The following is a 6,448-nucleotide window of genomic DNA, read 5'->3' as shown; positions in this document are numbered from 1 at the left end:
TTCGTCTCTCTTCTACTTACAGGGGCTTATGTTTTAAAATCCCACGTGAAAGCAGCCTTTCATCATAAACGTCTTCGGAAATTATTTTCTTCTGTGAAGGTACCTTTTCAACTTTATGTCAAGATATCCCTTACTTATGGTATATTTTGGCACGTTTTCGGCTTGGTGTCATTCTTGACACACATGGAACGGAATCTCCCATGGAGTGGTTCGGATCAATTGACTTGCGCTGCTCTCTTTCCTGCTATCCGACAGACGACATTTTAAAGTGAAAAGGTGTTGACGTTTGTCAGAGGCATTCTGGGTCCCAGCCCCGCAAACGCATTCCCTTTAGCCTTCCGCGATGAAAGGAGAGCCAAAGGAAATGGAGTACAAAAGAAAGCAAAAAGAGCTACGTACGGACTGAAAAACATTACCCCTATGCGTAATTCAGCGTCACGCCAGGAAGTAGAGGTACATGTCCCACATTCTTAAGTACTTATAGGACATGAGGTTTACAAGGCTATAGTGTATTTTTGATTGCTAGTGGGGTGGGACTAAGTCCCTTGTACTGCGGCCACATCTGGCCTATTGTACCAGCCCCAGATGATAGGTGAGGGTGATTGTGGAGCAATTGCTGGGATTAAGATTGGTAGGGGAAACCGAAGTACTCGGAGAAAGCCTGTCCCAGCGCCACTTTCTCCACCACAAATCCCACTTGACCAGACTCGGGATCGAACCCGGGCCGCCGCGATGGGAAGCCAGCGACTAACCGCTTGAGCTAGGGCGTGGCCCAGGCTATAGTGTAAGTCTGGATTTTGTTCAGAAGAGTAAAATCTCTTGCTCCTTCAGGGAATTGAATCCTGGTTCGTCATCCAGCCAATAGCGTAGTCAATATACAGACTGTGCTACCACGGCTCCGAAACCGGGTTTAATAACATACAAAGCCAAATAATTTACGGTTTACAGAAGTCCCTGATAGCTCGGTCCCCGAAANTTTTCTTCTACCCTGAAGATGGAGGCGATACGTTCCTCCGAAACGTCGGTTAACACCACATATACACGGTGCCAAATCCCAGAAGACTGCTTTCTTCATAGTCACCGCCGTGAAAGCCTCAAATCTTACATAGTGAAGAATTTGTTGTGATAAAGAAACAGCACAGTTCTCTATCATGAATGATGCTTATGCAGTAGGTTCTGTATTTACTTGAAGCGCAACATGGAACATTATTTCTAAAAATAATCTCTACGATCAAGAAAAACAACTGTCCTGTTTTAATATTCATGAAGCCATTCTTAGTGGCTGCGCAGAGTAAGCAACCTGTGGTCTTGAACCCCTCGGGTAATAAAATCACAAGCGCGATTTCTACAAGGGGAACAGATATAGGCGCTTGTTTTTCTGTGTAGGTAAGATGTCTTTCGTTGGACCGATCCCCCTAGATGGAGTCCTGCCAAGATTCATTATAAAGAAATCATAAAAGGCCAGTGGGCCTAGTCTGAGGCAACAGAAGTGAAATATCCATGAAGAAGTAAATATTTTTTAAATTCACTCTGTAGCAAGTTGGTTGAGGCACTATCATACAAGCTGGAAGGTCGTGGGTTCGAGTCCCTATGAGGTCATGGGATTTTTTTCAATTAACCTAACCCTTCCAGCCGCATTGTGGCCTTGGGGTCGACACAGCCTCTAACAGAAATGAGTACCAGGAATTTTCCTAGTGGATAAATGACGGTCGGAGCGTAAGGCTGACAATCTTACCGCCATCTGAGAGCGGATGTGAGAGTCTCAATTTCTCACAACCTATGGGCCTCCATGGCCTGTTAAAGGGATAGCTTTCCTTTATTTTTACTTTACTTTTCTTCACTCATATTATTCTAACATAGTCCAAATATCATAGTTTTGTAATTTAATCTTTATTTATATTTACGTATTTCTGGATAGCCCACTTAGACAAACCAAGACTATTTTGTTCCACATAATTCCCAGTCGGTCCAAGGTTGTGTTTACATCTTATTTATAAGTTTTGCCGTTAAATATCTCTGATATAAAACTACATAAACCCTTTCATGCTTAATTTTATTCAGCAGAAAGTAAAGGCTTTTGTTTGTGCTCATCCACAGCAACTCAAATATAATATTGAATGTTAAACTCATACCAAAAGTAGGCCTATACTTCCATCACCTAACGTTTGCGGTTAAATATCTCAGAAATCAAAACTATATAAACCCTTTCTTGCTTAATTTTATTCAGCAGAAAATTAAACCTTTTGTTTGTGCTTATCCACAGCAACACGTAATATCGAATGTTGAACTCATACCAAAATCTTAAGAAGAAGCAGACCTATATTCTATCTGCACAATTGCCCAGCAAGCAGCCAATATTTCAGAATAAATAAGCAAACTACTGCCTCATTACAGTTAATACTTGAAAGGTGGAATGATTTACTGGTATATTTAAACTTTAACGATACTTCCTTGGCTTTAATGTTTAATTATGTAAAACTATCAAATACAGCTGTGCATTTCAATTCCAAACAATTCTGACGATGGTATATCACATCTGTGGCTGCTGGGTTTCTGAACTTAGTTTATCGTCCGGTATTCTGGACAAAACACAACATTCCGGAAACCAAACCTGTTTCCGTCATTAAGCGACTGCGATTGGCCCTTTACAGTGGACCCAACTAAGTAGATGCGTCCCCAGCTTTTCACCTGAAGGTGGAAACGGAATCAATTTCCGAAAGTACGTGTATATATGTTGCTCTGTCCAAGTCCAGAAATCCAAAATCCTAACGTTGAATATTTTGTAGTTCCAACTGATACTAAGATCAAACAATTAATTCCGTGCTGGAATTCTCTCAACAGCTAAAAAATTTCCCCTAATTATGTAGCACCCATGTTGACAGCTACTGAATAGAAATGTTCAATTCAGTTCATTTCGTAAACCTTCAACCGAAGTTGCATGCTAACTACAGATCTCTCATACTATGTAGTACTACAAAAATACATTGAATACAATAAAATATTAAATTAAATTATGAATACTGGAACACCAACTGGACAAACTACTACTACTGGAAAAACTACCACTACTACTTTAAACATTTCTCTTACTCGTTGCAGACGGAGCACATAACCTCACTCTACCCCTCTTCACTTCGCGTTCGTTTGCTATCACTGGTCCTGGGTAATGCACGCGTGTGATTATGCTTCCAAGGTCAAGACACAGGTGGCGATAGCAGCCGACGTATGACGTGACATTTCACTTCAAACATGGTTACCAACAGAAACTGGTGCATACGTGCTGAACTTCTCCGTCTCTGGTGCACCGTGTTTTAAGGACGCTATTAAGTGAATACGTTATATGTGTATAACGTTCTATGTTATGGCAATTATGAATAACGAATTAAGCAGACGCGGAATAAATAGAAACCGAAGATTCAGCATCGCTAATATGAAAGATCGCCAATGGACTACATTCTGATTTAGTTTAAAAAGATTATATTGTAGTGTGCAGTCCCGTTACTGTATAACGACCTCAAACAGACAATGAAACATCCGCTGATATGTGAGAGATTCTTAATAAGCAAGTATAAGCGACTGCTACTTGGTAACGACTCCGCAAATCTGAGACAGTAAAATATGGTCGCGAGTCTCAAGGGACTCGGACCCGAGAAAGACTGCGCTGGCAAGGACCAGCAGCATATATAGAAGACAGATCCGTCCTCTCGTCAGAGAGGGCGCCCCACAAAAGCAAGACCGTAAATGTCAAACAGTAATAAATATCTGGTCATGAGCCCCAGATGGGGCTCGACACCAAGATTTACTGACTGACTGACCGTCAGTCGCAATGTGACTTCGACTTCGGAAGTTAGTTGTCAGCTGTAACAGAGTCAGTTGTAAGGGAGAGATGTGGGATATTCGCCGGGCAGTAAAGAACTGAGCGCGGAAACTGAAGAATTTCCACTCTTAAAGTCGTTATCAGGAGACCCCTGGTGAAGACACATCAGACTGAAAAGACTTAGCGTGTGCTGTAGTGATTTGTAAGGTGTGGATATCAGCGATGGAGCTATAATTAAGTGCAGTCACGAGTCGCGTGTTAAGGTGGTCAATAAACCCAATCTCTAAACCAAAACCCGTCGAGAGTCACTCTAACGTGTGACAATATTTGTCCTTTCATATTCAGCATCGCATTTGTCTTTATGTTCATTTGTTGCAGGCAAAAATATATTCTTGAAGATATCACACTGTATGGCAATTTTTTTTATATTCTCTTGAATATTCAGCCTATCGAGAAACGTTTCGACCAAAAGATGGTCTCCTATGATCTATGTTTTGCTGTGAAATCTACCAGTTGTTATAAAACTGCTACACTCTTTTTCACACGAATTAAAACAGTGTAGCAGCTTTTAACACAGTTTTATTAAAATATCTGTAACATAAAAACACCTGAAGATGGCCGTTTGAGGTCGAAACATGTAGTGTTGAAGTGTAGAATGTAAAAGTGTTGCAATTTTGACGGAAGATAAACAATGTACGCTACTAATATAATTTAGTTGCCATTTTTCAAAACATTTGCAGATCACTGTTCATGAAAACTTTACTTCCACAGTAACATCGAAGTATATTACAAATGTTCAATTTGAAATAAGACAATTAAAACAAAAAGTGTATATTGCATTTGTATTAGGGGTAAGAATATTACGGAATTAGCCTAGAACTGAAGGAATATGAGTATTTCATTACACAATGCAGAAAACATCTATTCATAAGATAAAAGTATGAATGTTAAATAACGCCGAAATAGATTACACACAATTCGAGGAAATAATGACTCTGTATCACCATTAGCTTGTCTTGTTTGATTCAGTACTGGGCAGCTTATGAACAGAGCATCAGGAATGGGAACAGAATATCCACATGTTGGCCTGTATAAGCAATAATTAAAATTCCTAGAACTCAACCAAGGCTTTGAAGACTACGATCTTCTGGGATATAACACCGTATAGTCCGTTGAAATTTAGCCGACTTTTCGGAAGAACATATCGCCTCCATCTTCAGGGTCGGAAAACAGACCGAGCAAGATGCCAGCGTGAATCAGGCGGCAAGCACAGCTCGTCGGTTGGCTTTCAGCGGACTATGTTGCGTTATATGTCAGAAGAAAGTACTCTTCATAACCAACTTTGTGAGAACCTCAAATCCTACAACCCAGACTTAAACAGAAGAAGTGTAACGACACAAACCAAAGTGATTTAAGAATAAACAGAAATACTGAGGGCTCATGTGAACATGGTAATGAACCTTTGGGTTCCATAAAATGCTGAGACATTTTTGAGTAGCTGCAGAAATGGCGGCTCCTCAAGAAGGGCTCAGCTCCATGTATAATTAAGTGAACACAACTTTTTTAAAAGACTAATTGTAATTTTTAGATTTTTTAATAAATCAATGTACATCTTAGTATTAGTTAAAAGATGTAATATTTATATCTTTGACGTGGTAATAGTAGTTTCCATACGTGTTGATAACATCCTTCTGAAGAGGGTCGTTTTGACCGAAACATGTAAGGGATGAAAAATTAAAAACACAATTGTTATCAGTCACACTGGACGGTGGTTAAAAATCTTTTATGCTACCATGAACCAGACTTTGATCGACAATATGTGCTCCCGCAGTATTTAGAACACGTTTAATCGGTGTTTTAGAACTTCCGGATTTTGAAGATTTCATTAGATGGTAGCCGTAGACAATTATCCAAACATTTCAACTCCGCGAAGCAGTTGATCAAGAAACTACGCAGCCCCTCTGGAACTTCCGAGGTTCATGGCTATTTTCGCAATCCTCCATAACTGGGTCACGGTCAGGGCCAGTTTAATCCAGCCCACACCCTCACGGCTTAATTCTTAAGATCTGTTTTAATATGACCCTCCCATCTATATCTAGGTCTTTTCCTCCCTTCAAGTTCTAAGACTCAAATTTTTAATGGCTATCTCGTCTTCCATACGAATGCATTTAAATCGTACAGACTTTATGTGTATAACGCAGGATAATTTTCACACTATTTTTAAATTTGTTCGTTTCTCTACGCACTATGCGCACTCCCTACAAAATGAAGACACGTATGGATATAAAAAAACCAATATTATGGCACGTATTATCAAAAGAATACTTACTGAAATTCAGCAGAAATCCTACTGTAACATAATCTTCTCATGTAATCTTACTGATGAATTTCCAAATTTGCATGAAAGCATGAGATCCCGTCTGTGAGTGCGTGAGAGCATATAAATATTCTTCATAAATTCCGTACGGAAAATTCTCAAGATTTAAAAAGCTTCTGAAATTGTAAGTAAAATCCATATCAGGCCGTATCCATATCATAGCTCAAGCGGTTAGTCGCTTGCTTCCCACCGCGACTGCCCGGGTTCGATCCCGGGTCTGGTCAAGTGGGATTTGTGGTGGACAAAGTGGAGGT

The 6,448-nt window shown here is 40.0% G+C and overlaps 1 protein-coding gene and 1 long non-coding RNA gene across 2 annotated transcripts in view; one reads left to right on the top strand and one right to left on the bottom strand.

The window, feature by feature from the left end:
• The window catches only part of LOC117283031, a 216,953-nt gene extending 213,799 nt beyond the window's left edge, over window positions 1-3,154 (bottom strand). Inside the window, exon 1 of the long non-coding RNA XR_004514023.1 lies at window positions 3,091-3,154. This is a non-coding gene — a long non-coding RNA (uncharacterized LOC117283031). The remainder of the gene's footprint in view (window positions 1-3,090) is intronic.
• LOC111873761 (diuretic hormone class 2) overlaps window positions 1-6,448 on the top strand; it is a 198,599-nt gene that overhangs the window by 136,698 nt on the left and 55,453 nt on the right. The gene's annotated exons all lie outside the window — the stretch shown is intronic.

Source organism: Cryptotermes secundus, unplaced genomic scaffold (assembly GCF_002891405.2).
Source record: "Cryptotermes secundus unplaced genomic scaffold, Csec_1.0 scaffold142, whole genome shotgun sequence".
Classification (NCBI taxonomy): Eukaryota; Metazoa; Arthropoda; class Insecta; order Blattodea; family Kalotermitidae; genus Cryptotermes; species Cryptotermes secundus.
The sequence above is the reverse complement of the archived record's forward strand: the minus strand, read 5'-3'. Positions and strand labels throughout refer to the sequence as shown.